Genomic DNA, 16,227 nt, shown 5'->3' on the forward strand with positions numbered 1-16,227 from the left:
GAGCACTTTTGTGCCCTTACGCCGGTTTCAGAACTCCTCTCCTTGCTTGCTCACCTCCACACACCTCCCACCACTTTGATTTTGACCTAACATTACCTGTGGTTTTCTTGTAGCTTCCACCATCCATTTAGGTACTCCAAAGGATTGGATTATTGTCTTAAATGCCTGCCTTCTTGAAATCAAGACCCAATTCTTTTCTGAGGTCAAAGCTCAGATTTCCTCTTGCTCACAGTCACCTGCTATTTGGCAATCTTCTGCCATCCATAAAAGCATCCTGCATGTGCTAAAGTGTACCGCAACATACTAACTCTTTGCTGCTCCCAAGCCGAAGAGATGCTCAGTGAGGATTTACCTTCTCCTCTCTGGTCTTACCTTAGCCGTCACGGGACGCCAGGTATATGCATGCACTTCATATGTTCTCATTCTCTGAAAATCCAGGAGAACAATGTCAGTATCACCAGCTACCTAATTTTCCCTTAAGAAAATATATGTTTAACAAAACTTTAGGACCTTCTGGAGATCACAGCTGAGGAAAAGTATCTGAGTACTTTGAAACAATTAATTCGAAAACCTGAGACACAGTATACATTCTTTTTATGAACAACAACATGGATGTTTACATTCAAGTTCCTGCCTAGATGTGGACACAGATGTCTCAAGCTGGTAACAGGCAGAGCAAATCAGACTGGAAAGTGTGTTTTAGCCCACACAGGCTAATTCGTATCTTAACCTGGTCTGGATCCAATACATAAAAAGCTGATGACCTGACAACAGAGACCATGTTCCCATACTTTCTGTAGTGACTGGGCAGACATTGTACTCTTCAGATACAACATATGTTTTACAGGACTTGAGGAGCCCAGCCCACTTCTCTCAAACATATAACCTGTGCGACCCCCAGGGAGACTTGAATGGTCCACCCTTGATCGATAAATTTTTTGAAAGTCAAGAAAATTTTGATGAATAAGAAATAAATAGATTTTTACTCAGTATGCTTTTGGGAATCCTCTTAATAGCTTCATTCCAACCACATCCCAATCCAGTGACTATACTTGTTTACTTTTTCTGATGATGAAACAGGGTTGGTCCCTTTGCATATCTGGCATCTAAGAGAAACCATGAGCATCCATCAAGGGCATTAAGTGTTAACCTCACTTTCACTTTATGAGTTTCGGGCCATAGGCTCGCGGACCAACCCAACTGTTGATCCATAAACAGTGTCCCCATCCTGAAGAGTATAAAGTGAGGTTAAGCACAAGAAACCACCAAGAGCATCTCCTTCAAATATTTACAAGGCTGTAATATATGTATGTGTTTTATGTCTTGGTCAATACGTCTGATTGCTGGGAGTTCCATTTTTATGAGTTCCAGGTGCTTTAACTCATGAGCTTTTTATTCACATCTAGAATATAGGTATATATATTTCCAGATATAATCTTATCCAGCCTCTTCAGATGTTAGTACTAACAATTTCAAGAATATTCAAGCAATAGGATGGAACAGATTCCTCTAGAATGAAACCAAAACAATATTAATAACAACCATAAGACCAAGATGAAACATTATGAGAGCCTCATTTGGGAAGCTTATCTAAAGAATAAGCCATTTATTAATGAGTACAAACCCTATTTATACATTCAATCATTCCCGTCTTCAACTCATTGCTCTACTTTTTCTTTCAATATTTTATTTCTATATGATGCCCCTTGACCCCTCAGTAGGTTTCATTGGAAGGGTATGCTCTTTGAGAAAATAAGATCAATAATGTTATCACTTTCAACTGCGCTATCATTTTCACAGATCCAAGTTGAAATGAAATCAATTATGAGAACAAGTAGCACTGTTTTATTACTAATGAATGAATTTAGCATTGTTTCCCATATTCCCACCACTTAAAATGGAAGAAATAGAGCAAATGTGGTCCAGAGAAAGCTCAAATAGTCCAGGCTAATGGTGGAAATACTTAAGTATCATCCGTATACAGCTAATATAAACCAAAGTGGTTTATTACTACTGTTTTGTGATTTATGACTCACATTATGACTTTATTTTGAAATGGTTGCATGAAATATTAATGTGTGGTGAAAGAACACACAAGAAGGAGCAGGGATCATGTTCTATCAGATGTTAGGCTGCTCAGTGATTTATTCCTCATAATACACTGAACTCAAGTCTTAGTATCCTATTTGCTCTCTTATTGTAATCAGCCCCTCATATTCAAACTTTTCAAGGTGAGGTAGCCCTACTTTTGTTCCTAGATTGTAGGTTGTGCACTGTTAATTTTTAAAAGGATGGAGTGGTTTATAACAAATGTGAATAATTTATAGCAAATGTTCTCAGCATTGATTAGTGTTCTTTAGAAATAGAATGTCTTCTTGATATGCATCACTCCTTTAATGCCTTATGAAAAGTCAGAAGACCTATTACTGCACTGCTTAATGGACAAATCAACTTTAATTTTAGTCATATATAATATGAAAGATAAGTACCTATGTTTTTCCCTGTTTGGGATTTGCCAGGCATTAACACTGAACATTAGCTCAAAGCAATCTAAAGAGAAGTTAACAATAGAACACAATTGCTCTCCCTTGGAATTTACATTTGATCTGGTTTCTCCAAACTTTGGGGTGGATGGTTTCTGAAATTTTTCATTTTGCTGCACTTTAAGTCATTCTGAACCTCACTTTGCAAAGCTCGAACTTGGGGACTTAAGTAACAGATTCCACAACAACTTTACTGAACAAGTATATTAATTTATACAGTTTCCTATTTCATTTTAATTTGATCAACTGCATCCAATGCATGAAAAACAGTATCTTTTTGAATCATCATGAAAGTTAACATGGTTTGATTTTTATAGTATTGAATTCACCAACTATGATTTTATCATATATATTTAAATGTCAATTATTGGTAAATAAAGAAAACATAAAATAATAATAGTTGACACTGTTCTTTCTATATAAATGACATACACTGTCCAAGAGCTTTACATATATTAACTGACTTTATTCTCTCAATAACCTGTAACGTAAGTACTGTTGTAAGGCCTGATATACAAAGAGGAAACTGAGGCACAGAATCAGTAAGTAACGTGCCCTAGTGACACTGCCAGTAGCGGAATTCGATTTAAGAAATTAGATGGCTTGATTTCAGAATCTATGCTCTTACTACTACACTATTCCTATTGTCCTTCGCTCAGAAACATTTAGCTTCAATGCCCTTTGTATAAACACAGAAAAATGAAAAGATCCAATGATCTGGACCTTAAGAGTACAAAATCTAACTTTATGAAGGACCAATGTTAAGAATTAGGTTCAAATGGTGAAAGGGGAAAAGGACAGATTTTGCTTTTGAAATTCTTCAACATGTTCTTGAACACCCATGGTCATCCAAATGGCAAGATGGCTACCTCTTGCATGCTCCAGGGATAGTAAAATGTACAGCAAGAGCACTAGGTCAGAGAGAACTTGGCTATGAATACACATCATACTGGGCAATCCTGGGATTATCGCTGAACTTCTCTGAGACAAGATTTCCATTTCCAAACTAGATAATAACACCCACCAGTAAAGCAGTTGTGACAATAAGAGCTAATATAAAGTGTCTGGCATATAGGTACACAGTATGTTATGATATATATCTGTTGTCATTGTTTTTGTTCTATCAATTTTATTCTTTCAGCAAGCCTACCCTCAGACCGAGTCACTGCATGAGTGCAGGGAACTCAGCCCTTTAATGATGTTAACCCCTAAGCTCTTTAGTTACCCTTCCCGCCTTGCTCCTGCCATTCAAACTTACATTGCAACTCACTCAGTTAAATTCACATGCATTCTTAACTTCCAATAGCCATTGGAAAAATGATACAAGAGACACTGAGAAGGCAGAGGGACTATGTGATGTCCTACACAAACACGTCTCCACTCAGGGAAAATCCTTTCAGGGAAGATGCTTTGCCCTTACCTCTGTGGTTCGGTTGGTATATGTGTGACCACTGATATTCCTTGTCTGTGAATTCCTCGTCCTTTCCCAGCAAGATAAGAGCTTGAGAGAATAAATAGAAGAAAATCAAAGAGACAAGAATCTGTATGATTTGGGAAAAGAAGACAGATGGAAACCAAGAGGGAGAAGAAATGAAGAAACGAGAGAAAGGGAGAAAAGGTTTCTTCCAGAGAGAAAGTAAATCAATAGTAGACATTTCCGCACGGAATAACTGTGATAGAAAGAGGATGCAAACTGAGCCAGGCTCATTTATTGTTTTGTGCATCCAGTTATAGAAAGTAGCGTGAATAGCAAAGGGTTCTGCCACAAACATGGAATTCCCAAAAATGAAAAAGGGCAATTCCACGGAAGTGAAGCATTGCTGCAGCCTTATTGTATTATTATTATTATTATTATTATTATTATTATTATTATGAAAAAGCACATCACATGCCAAGGGCTCTTCAACTTTGTAACTTAGCTGCCCTAAGACAAGGGTGTGAGGTCTAAATGCTCCTCCCTCGACCTAACCAGAAGTGGATGGAAATATAACCCTTTATCCACCTGAGGCTCCAAGGAATGATTTTTAAAGTTGCCTCCGTCTCTTTAGACGTATGCAAGAGGGGAGAAATGGCTTGCGTAGAGCAGTTTTTTAAATGCTGCTTAATATTTTTCCTTTATATCTACCATCTTTTTCTTTTGACTGTTTTGTGTCATAAGGATCGTGACTACTTTTTTTTTTAAACTTTTGCTACCTCCTTTCTCTCATCTTTCTCTCCCAATTTTAATTCTTCCCTGAGAACAGATAAGAACCCCAGACTTCAGTCTAGACTTCCCATAGCTCCCCCTCCTCCCCCACTGCAATGACCCAATTGCCTGATTGTGAATGAGTAAGTGTCACAGAAAAAAGGTCTATGTACATAACTATTAACCTATGCTCCATAATGGAAAGTTCTAAAGCCAAAAAGACTACTTTGGAAGGGACCTTCAAGATGGTGAAGGAGTAAGACATGGAGATCACCTTCCTCACCACAAATACATCAAAAATACATCAACATGTAGAACAACTCCTACAGAACACCTACTGAATGCTGGCAGAAGACCTCAGACTTCCCAAAAGGCAAGAAACTCCCCGCGTACCTAGGTAAGGCAAAAGAAAAAAGAAAAAACAGAGAGAAAAGAATAGGGACAGGACCTTCCCCTATGAGAGAGAGCTGTGAAGGAGGAAAAGTTTCCACACACTGGTGCAGACAAGGGGTGGGAGTGGGGGAAGCTTTGGAGCCACAGAGGAGAGCACAGCAACAGGGATGCAGAGGGCAAAGTGGAGAGATTCCCGCACAGAGGATCGGTGCCGACCAGCACTCACCAGCCCGAGGCTTGTCTGCTCACCTGCTAGGTCAGGCAGGGTCTGAGAGCTGAGGCTTGGGCTTCGGAGGTCAGAGCCCAGGGAGAGGACTGTGGCTGGCTGTGTGAACACATCCTAAAGGGGGCTAGTGTGCCACAGCTAGCCTGGAGGGAGTCCGAGAAAAAATCTGGACCTGCCTAAGAGGCAAGAGACCGTTGTTTCAGGGTGTGCAGGAGAGGGGATTCAGAGCGTTGCTTAAAGGAGCTCCAGAGACGGGCGCGAGCCACGGCTATCAGCACGGACACCAGAGACAGGCATGAGACGCTAAGGCTGCTGCCGCCGCCACCAAGAAGCCTGTGTGCGAGCACAGGTCACTATCCACACCTCCCTTCCGGGGAGCCTGTGCAGCCCGCCACTGCCAGGGTCCCGGGATCCAGGGACAACTTCTCCGGGAGAACACACGGTATGCCTCATGCTGGTGCAATGTCATGCCCGGCCTCTGCCGCTGCAGGATCGCCCCTCATTCTGTACCCCTCCAAACCCCCAGCCTGAGTCAGCCAGAGCCTCCAAATCAGTTGCTCCTTTAACCCCGTCCTGTCTGAGTGAAGAACAGACACCCTCAGGCGACCTACATGCAGAGGCGGGGCCAAATCCAAAGCTGAGCCCCGGGAGCTGTGCGAACAAAGAAGAGAAAGGGAAATTCCTCCCAGCAGCCTCAGGAGCAGCGGATTAAATCTCCACAATCAACTTGATGTACCCTGCCTCTGTGGAATACCTGAATAGACAACGAATCATCCCAAAATTGAGGCAGTGGACTTTGGGAGCACCAGTAGACTTGGGGTTTGCTTTCTGCATCTAATTTGTTTCTGGTTTTATGTTTATCTTAGTTTAATATTTAGAGCTTATTACCATTGGTAGATTTGTTTATTGATTAGGTTGTGCTCTTCTTTTTTCTTATATATATATATTTTTTTCCTTTTTCTCTTTTTGTGAGGGTGTATGTGTATGCTGCTTTGTGTGATTTTCTCTGTATAGCTTTGTTTTTACCATTTCTCTTATGTTTCTGTCTGTCCTTTTTTTTTTTAGTATAGTTTTTAGTGCTTGTTACCATTGTTGGATTTGTTAATTGGTTTGGTTGCTCTCTTCTTTCTTTTTTTATTACATTTTTATATTTTTATTTTTAATAATTTTATTTATTTTAATTATTTTATTCTTTTTTTTCTTGCTTTTTTATCAATCCATTTCTTCTGAGCCATGTAGCTGACAGGGTCTTCATGCTCCAGCTGGGTGTCAGGCCTGAGCCTTGTAGGTGGGAGAGCCAAGTTCAGAACATTGGTCCAACAGAGACTTCCTGGTCCCATGTAATATCAAATGGCAAAAGTTCTTCCAGAGATCTCCATCTCAACACTAAGACCCAGCGCCACTCAAGTTAGCAAGCTACAGTGCTGGACACCCTATTCCAAACAACTAACAAGGCTGGAACACAACCCCATCCATTAGCAGAGAGGCTGCCTAAAATCCTAATAAGTTCACAGACACCCCAAAACACACCACCAGATGCGGTCCTGCCCATCAGAAAGACAAGAACCAGCCTCATCCACCAAAACACAGGCACCAGTCGCCTCTACCAGGAAGCCTACACAATGCACAGAACCAACCTTAGCCACTCAGGGCAGACACCAAAAACAGCGGGAACCTGCAGCCTGTGAAAAGGAGACCCCAAAGGCAGTAAATTAAGCAAAATGAAAAGACAGAGAAACACACAGCAGATGAAGGAGCAAACTAAAAACCCACCAAGCCAAAAAAAAAAAAAAAAAAAAATGAAGAGGAAATAGGCAGTCTACTTGAAAAAGAATTCAGAGTAATGATAGTAAAGATGATCCAAAATCATGCAAATAGAATGGAGAAAATACAAGAAACGTTTAACAAGGAACTAGAAGAACTGAAGAGCAAACAAACAATGATGAACAACACAATAAATGAACTTAAAAATTCTCTAGAAGGAATCAATAGCAGAATAACTGAGGCAGAAGAATGGAAAAGTGACCTGGAAGATAAATAGTGGAAATAACTACCACAGAGCAAAATAAAGGAAAAAAAATGAAGAGAATTGAGGACAGTCTCAGAGACCTCTGGAAAAACATTAGATGCACCAACATTCGAATTATAGGCATCCCAGAAGAAGAAGAGAAAAAGAAAGGGACTGAGAAAATATTTGAAGAGATTATAGTTGAAAACTTCCATAATATGGAAAAGGAAATAGTCAAGTCCAGGAAGCGCAGAGAGTCCCATAAAGAATAAATCTAAGGAGAAACACACCACGACATATATTAATCAAGGTGTCAAAAATTAAATACAAAGAAAACATATTAAAAGCAGCAAGGGAAAAACAACAAATAATATACAAGGGAATCCCCATAAGGTTAACAGCTGATTTCTCAGCAGAAACTCTGCAATCCAGAAGGGTGTAGCAGGACATATTTAAAGTGATGAAAGGGAAAAACCTACAACCAAGATTACTCTACCCAGCAAGGATCTCATTCAGATTCGACGGAGAAATTTAAACCTTTACAGACAAAAGCTAAGAGAATTCAGACACCAAACCAGCTTTACAACAAATGCTAAAGGAACTTCTCTAGGCAGGAAACACAAGAGAAAGAAAAGACCTACAATAACCAACCCAAAACAATTAAGAAAATGGTGATAGGAACATACATATTGATAATTACCTTAAATGTAAATGGATTAAATGCTCCAACCAAAAGACATAGACTGGCTGAATGGATACAAAAACAATACCCATATATATGCTGTCTACAAGAGACTCACTTCAGACCTAGGGGCACATACAGACTGAAAGTGAGGGGATGGAAAAAGATATGCCATGCAAATGGGAATCAAAAGAGAGCTGGAGTAGCAATTCTCGCATCAGACAAAATAGACTTTAAAATAAAGACTGTTACAAGAGACAAAGAAGGACACTGCATAATGACCAAGGGATCAATCCAAGAAGAAGATATAACAATTGTAAATATTTATGCACCCAACATATGAGCACCTCAATACATAGGGCAAATGCTAACAGCCATAAAAGGGGAAATTGACAGTAATGCAATCATACTAGGGGACTTTAACACCCCACTTCCACCAATGGAAAGATCATACAAAATGAAAATAAATAAGGTAACACAAGCTTCAAATGATACATTAAACAAGATGGACTTAATTGATATTTAGAGGACATTCCATCCAAAAACAGAATACACTTTCTTCTCAAGTGCTCATGGAACATTCTCCAGGATAGATCATATCTTGGGACACGAATAAAGCCTTAGTAAATTAAAAAAAATTGAAATCGTATCAAGTATCTTTTCCGACCACAATCTTGTGAGACTAGGTATCAATTACAGGAAAAATATCTGTAAAAAATACAAACACATGGTGGCTAAACAATATGCTACTAAATAACCAAGATCACTGAAGAAATCAAAGAATAAATCAAAAAATACCTAGAAATAAATGACAATGAAAACACAACCACCCAAAATCTATGGGATGCAGCAAAAGCAGTTCTAAGAGGGAAGGTTATAGCAATACAATCCTACCTCAAGACACAAGAAACATCTCAAATAAACAACCTAACCTTACACCTAAAGCAGTTAGAGAAAGAAGAACCAAAAAACCCCAAAGTTAACAGAAGGAAAGAAATCCTAAAGATCACATCAGAAATAAATGAAAAAGAAATGAAGGAAATGATAGCAAAGATCAACAAAGCTAAAAGCTGGTTCTTTGAGAAGATAAATAAAATTGATAAACCATTAGCCACACCATCAAGAAAAAAAGAGAGAAGACTCAAATCAATAGAATTAGAAATGTAAAAGGAGAAGTAAAAACTGACACTGCAGAAATCCAAAGATGATGAGAGATTACTATAAGCAGCTTTATGCCAATAAAATGGACAACCTGGAAGAAATGGACAAATTCTTAGAAAAGCACAACCTTCCAAGACTTAACCAGGAAGAAATAGAAAATATAAACAGAACTATCACAAGCACTGAAATTGAAACTGTGATTAAAAATCTTCCAACAAACAAAAGCCTAGGACCAGGTGACTTCACAGGATAATTCTATCAAACACTTAGAGAAGAGCTAACATCTATTCCCAAACTCTTCCAAAATATAGCAAAGGGAGGAACACTCCCAAACTCATTCTACGAGGCCACCATCACGCTGATACCAAAACCAGACTAACATGTCACAAAAAAAGAAAACTACAGGCCAATATCACTGCTGAACATAGATGCAAAAATCCTCAACAAAATACCAGCAAACAGAATCCAACAGCACATTAAAAGGATCATACACCAGGATCAAGTGGGGTTTATCCCAGGAATGCAAGGATTCTTCAATATATGCAAATCAATCAATGTGATACATCATATTAACAAGCTGAAGGATAAAAACCATATGATAATCTCAATAGATGCAGAAAAACCTTTTGACAAAATTCAACACCCACTTATGATAAAAACCCTCCAGAAAGTAGGCATACAGGGAAATTACCTCAACATAATAAAGGCCATATATAACAAACCCACAGCCAACATCAGTCTCAATAGTGAAAAACTGAAACCATTTCCACTAAGATCAGGAATAAGACAAGGTTACCCACTCTCACCGCTATTATCCAACATAGTTTTGCAAGTTTTAGCCACAGAAATCAGAGAAGAAAAAGAAATAAAAGGAATCCAAATTAGAAAAGAAGATGTAAAACTGTCACTGTTTGCAGATGACATGTTACTATACATAGAGAATCCTAAAGATGCTACCAGGAAACTACTAGAGCTAATCAATGAATTTGGTAAAGTAGCAGGATACAAAATTAATGCACAGAAATCTCTTGCATTCTTATATGCTAATGATGAAAAATCTGAAAGAGAAATTAAGGAAACACTCCGATTTATCATTGCAATAAAAAGAATAAAATACCTAGGAATAAACCTACCTAAGGAGACAAAAGACCTGTATACAGAAAACTATAAGACACTGATGAAAGAAACCAAAGATGATACAAACAGATGGAGAGCAATTCCGTGTTCTTGGATTGGAAGAATCAACATTGTGAAAATGACTCTACTACCCAAAGCAATCTACAGATTCAATAAAATCCCTATCAAACTACCAATGGCATTTTTCACAGAACTAGAACAAAAAATTTCACAATTTGTATGGAAACAAAGAAGACCCCGAATAGCCAAAGCAATCTTGAGAAAGTAAAAGGGAGCTGGAGGAATCAGGCTCCCTGACTTCACACTATACTACAAAGCTACAGTAATCAAGACAGTACGGTGCTGGCACAAAAACAGAAATATAGATCAATGGAACAGGATAGAAATCCCAGAGATGAGCCCATGCCCATATAGTCACCTTATCTTTGATAAAGGAGGCAAGAATTTACAATGGAGAAAAGACAGCCTCTTCAGTAAGTGGTGCTGGGAAAACTGGACAGGTACATGTAAAAGAATGAAATTAGAACACTCCCTAACCCCAAACACAAAAATAAACTCAAAATTGGTTAAAGACCTAAATGTAAGGCCAGACACTATAAAACTCTTAGAGGAAAACATAGGCAGAACACTCCATGACATAAATCACAGTAATATCCTTTTTGACCCACCTCCCAGAGAAATGGAAATAAAAACAAAAATAAACAAATGGGACCTAATGAAAATTAAAAGGTTTTGCACAGCAAAGAAAACCATAAACAAGAGGAAAAGGCAACCCCCAGAATGGGAGAAAATATTTGCAAATGAAGCAACTGACAAAGGATTAATCTCCAAAATTTACAAGAAGCTCATGCAGCTCAAAATCAAAAAAACAAACAACCCAACCCAAAAATGGGCAGAAGACCTAAATAGACATTTCTCCAAAGAAGAAATACTGATTGCCAACAAACACATGAAAGGATGCTCAACATCACTAATCATTAGAGAAATGCAAATCACAATTACAATGAGTTATCACCTCACACCAGTCGGAATGGCCATCATCAAAATATCTACAAACAATAAATCCTGGAGAGGGTGTTGAGAAAAGGGAACCCTCTTGCACTGTTGGTGGGAATGTAAATTGATACAGTCACTGTGGAGAACTGTATGGAGGTTCCTTAAAAAAATGAAAAATAGGACTACCATATGACCCAGCAATCCCACTATGGGGCATATATCCTGAGAAAACCATAATTCAAAAAGAGTCATGTACCAGAATGTTCAGTGCAGCTGTATTTACAATAGCCAGGACATGGAAGCAACCTAAGTGTCCATTGACAGATGAATGGATAAAGAAGATGTGGCACATAGATACAATGGAATATTACTCAGCCATAAAAAGAAACGAAATTGAGTTATTTGTAGTGAGGTGGATGGACCTAGAGTCTGTCATACAGAGTGAGGTAAGTCAGAAAGAGAAAAACAAATACTGTATGCTAACACATATATATGGAATCTAAAAAAAAAAAAGAATGGTTCTGAAGAACATAGGGGCAGGACAGGAACAAAGACACAGATGTAGAGAATGGACTTGAGGACACAGGGAGGGGGATGGGTAAGCTGGGATGAAGTGAAAGAGTGGCATGGACATATATACACTACCAAATGTAAAATAGATAGCTAGTGGGAAGCAGCCGCATAGCACAGGGAGATCAGCTCGGTGCTTTGTGACCACCTAGAGGGGTGGGGTAGGGAGGGTGGGAGGGGGACGCAAGAAGGAGGGGATATGGGGATATGTGTATACGTATAGCTGATTCACTTTGTTATACAGCAGAAAATAACACACCAATATAAAGCAATTATACTCCAATAAAGATGTAAAACAAAAAGACTACTTCGTGTGGTCCACCACACCAGTTAGGAGGAAAGATCCTTTTAAACACAATCACTCATGTTTCATCTCAAATATTAAACCCTGAGAGATGTTTCACAGTGTATGGGTCTAATGCTGTTGACCAGTTGGCCTGTAGACTGTTAAATAAACCACGTTGTCCATGAATTCCCCCCGCACATTAAAAGGCAGAAGTTGGCAAATGTATACAATATACTTCAGCTTATTAAGGGTATTTTTAGACTATCCCTTTTGGGTTAATAAAAAAAAAATTGTCTTGTAGAAGAGAAAAACTCTCTGGGGCACTTGCAATATCATGCATTCCAGACTTGGAAAGGAGTTACAATTTCCAGTTTCAACAAAACTTTTCTTACCTAAATAGGAAGCCAGAAAAAAAAAGATAGAAGTTTACATCATAACTCAGGTCCGTCTATTCTTCTGATAAGAAAATAAGACCTAAAACAAAAACAAACAAAAACTCATCAGTTATTAAACTTTGTAGGAGGATAAAGAAATGTCATTCTCACTTTCAAATTTCTTTATATATTTCTTGAGAGGTAAATGGGTCCTGTCTTCCCTCCAAATTCTCCTTTAGAAGAAAATTTCCAAAGACTTTTCATTCTGTGAGTAAAATGTACATCCCCATTTATTCAGTGGTATATTTAACAAATATTTTTGAAAGTGCTACTATGTACCAGGCACTGTATCAAACCCCAGGGATCCAGCAGTGAACATGAGATGGTCCTTGATCTCATGAAGTTTACAAACCAGTAAGGGAAGGAGAACATTTGAAAAATTATTGGCAGTATATTTAAGTTTCATGCATTCTCGTATGTGTGATGTATTTCTTATTTTTAAATGAAGAAAATAATTAAGCCACCTAATAAATAAAGAGAATTTTTTAAATTGCCGTAAGAACAGAAGTTCAGAAGGCTACAGGAGCTAAACTACATAATTAGGGCATGCAAATGAGCTCAGAGAACAGTGCGGGTACATACCTGCTTCTCCCAGGTGACACATAAGCATTTTAGCAATAGTCTTTTCAAAGCAATAACTCTCATGTTTTGTCCAACCTAAGAAGTGAATTTTTATGGTGGAAATCTCAGACCCAGTAAAGGAACAGTGGCAAACCCATGCAGGGGCAGAAAGAAAATTTACAAAGACTTCTCATTCTGTGAGTAAAAAGTGCATCCACATTTATTCAGTGGTTTATTCAACAAATATTTTTGAATATATGGAAAGGCAAAGTTTTCAGAAATAATGTTGTTTTAGAAATAAGCAGTTATTTTCCCCAAGTATAATTCAGTGACTCAATCTACCTTCTGCCGAAACCACTGTCGTCACCACCAAAGCTTGAGTATATGAAAAAATTTAGAACTCACTTTCAAAAATTGTCCCAGCATAAAGGTAATTAAAATAGAATTATTTTATAATTCTATTATAAAATAGAATTATATAATTCTATTTTTTACCTCTAATTATATATTAGAGGTAATAAAATAGAATTAAGAACACATAAAATGCCAGACAGGCAAAAGAAATCTAAGGGAACTGGCACTAAAGTTTTCAAAACATGGGGAACTGAGTTTTTCAAATGTCAGCCAAAGCAAAGCAGCTCCTCAGGAATTCAAGGAAAAAGAAAGACAAAATCATTATCCCTGGCATCTGACATGACTATTGGGAGAAAAAAAGTAAGGAAGTTCTGTTTATGGCCTTAAACATGCCATTATTTGGACCAGAGTCATAACAGAAAAGCGCTGCTTATTTCAGTGAACTGTAAATATCAAACCCAAAGCCCAAGATCTTAGAACTCAGGAAATGTTCACCGTTGACTGGTGTTGCCTAGGTAAGAGGGCTGCCGTGGCTGTGGATGACTCTCTGATAGACATTGTTTCTTTTTCTCCCCCCTGGCTATTCTGTGTCTTTGCACATTCTTTATAACACTCCCTTCTCACTACTCTTCAATTAGCTTTCAAATGAGTGAAGAGTACCTACGCACCACTTTACCAACTATCATCACAAGAATTCACAACCAGCTGCTTTGAAGTAATTGGCATCATAATACGCAGAAAAATTACTTTTCTAATGGTTGCCTGGAAGATTTATATCTTTAAAATGTAATTAAAAAGTAGATTTAGAAATCTGCTCAGCAACCAAAACGATGAAATATTAATGTGGAGTGTAATTAATAAATTATACATCCCTTGATTACTAATGGCTTACTGACTGTAAAAGCATAACATTATGGAATATTAGGGCAAACAAAGGCTTTGGGGGAATATTGCTCAGCTTCAAGGACGAAGCCTCTGCTCTCGAATTTTCAGAAGAAATCCCGATCTTGCAGATAACATAAAAATTTGCCCGGTTGTTCCCATTATCAATCTTCATTCTTTACGTTACAAAGTCTGCTGCTCTTTATAAAATGAAAACTTTGTAGTTTCTTGAATCCTTTTTTATTGCATTGAAGCAATTTCTATTGCTTATCCTCTGGGCTTTCCAGCTGAAATTTCAAATCTAGAAGTATTTCTGTCCTCTTATGTGAAAACAAAAGGTCTAATGCCATTGCAAAGGGCAGCAGTGAAGAGAAACATGTGAAACAAGGTGAGTGTGTGACGGGTAATACTTGCAGGGCACTTCAAACTGAAGCGCAGGATGAAACTATGAATGGAAATAGTGGGCTTTCTAATGGCTTCCGTAGACAACTTTTTGTTTGTTTGTTTGTTTGTTTGTTTGCAGTACGCGAGCCTCTCACTGTTGCGGCCCCTCCCATTGCGGAGCACAGGCTCCGGACGCGCAGGCGCGGCTCACGGGGCCCAGCCTTCCGCGGCATGTGGGATCTTCCCGGATCGGAGCACGAACCCGCGTCCCCTGCACCGGCAGGCGGACTTCCAACCACTGTGCCACCAGGGAAGCCCCGTAGACAACTTTGAGCTCCAATCATCCTAAGTTCCTTTTACAATTTTTCAAGACATTGATCAGAATCTTAGAATGTGAAAGCTGTAAAGCATCTTGGAAGTTATCTGGTTGTAAAATTTCTTGGAAGTTATCTGGTCTACCAGCTTCATTTTGTATATGAATTTGGAATTCTCTTATCCAAGGCAGGCACATGATTCATACAAGATTTCAAGGGTACTCAAGGGCAGAATGGGTACAATAACTCGGGTCTCCCCCCAAAACCAGTCCAAAGCTTTTTCCTTTGTTTCATTAGTAACTGAGAAACCAGAATGGTCTTAATTTACAAATCTTAATTTGCAAATCTTTTGATATTCAAGTGTTTTTCTAAGAAATTTTATTAACATGTACACAGAAAGAAGTGATGTCCAAACCACTAGAACCAAACTTCAAATAACTACCTCTTTAGGAGTCCCTCCCAACTCAATCCCCACTAACCTTTGTCTAAGACAATGAATTCTTTCTGCCAGAGAATCTTCCAATGGAGAAAAATTAGCAGAGTAAGATACAGCCAAGGACCTAGAGTTTCAGTCTCATTTTATTCTTCTGAAATTAGGCAACTCTTTTCACTCCTCAGAAACCAGAACAAATAGCTCTGTAGTCAGCACTTAGAGCGATGAAGGCAGGACTTTGGCAGGAATAATATTTGGGCAACTGTGCTCAATAAGTTTTGCTCAGGAAATTTCCCAGAGAGAACCTGGTGAGTGCTGAGAAAGTTAATCTGATTCCTAAAGCAGAGTAGTTCCTGGGTCAGAGTTCAAAAAGGAGGAGGACTCACCCCCCTGCCCTGGGAAGCCCATGAGCAACCAGACCTTGGCTCTCATCTCAGCTTTGATGTTCCTCCTTCAGGCAGACCCTCCCTCTCTCTCCGCACACTTTCTTCATAGCACACATCATAATTATACTTACTTTTTGTCTATTTATCTAATCATCTATTGTATCCATTTATTTATTTGTTTTTCTATGTACACGTTTCTCAGTTTATTTTGTCTATTTCATGCTTTTCTCTTTTAGAGTGGACTCTAAGCTCCCTGAGGGCAAAATTTTCTTTACTCCTTTAATTTCAGAGT

At 38.5% G+C, this 16,227-nt stretch overlaps 1 long non-coding RNA gene across 1 annotated transcript in view; it reads right to left on the minus strand.

Annotated features, from left to right (window-relative positions):
• The window catches only part of LOC137225430 (uncharacterized), a 55,270-nt gene that overhangs the window by 14,743 nt on the left and 24,300 nt on the right, over window positions 1–16,227 (minus strand). The window contains exons 3-4 of the long non-coding RNA XR_010943842.1: window positions 12,580–12,661; window positions 373–426 (exon numbers count right to left, since the gene is read on the minus strand). This is a non-coding gene — a long non-coding RNA (uncharacterized lncRNA). The remainder of the gene's footprint in view (window positions 1–372; window positions 427–12,579; window positions 12,662–16,227) is intronic.

This window comes from Pseudorca crassidens, chromosome 5 (genome assembly GCF_039906515.1).
Source record: "Pseudorca crassidens isolate mPseCra1 chromosome 5, mPseCra1.hap1, whole genome shotgun sequence".
Taxonomy (NCBI): Eukaryota; Metazoa; Chordata; class Mammalia; order Artiodactyla; family Delphinidae; genus Pseudorca; species Pseudorca crassidens.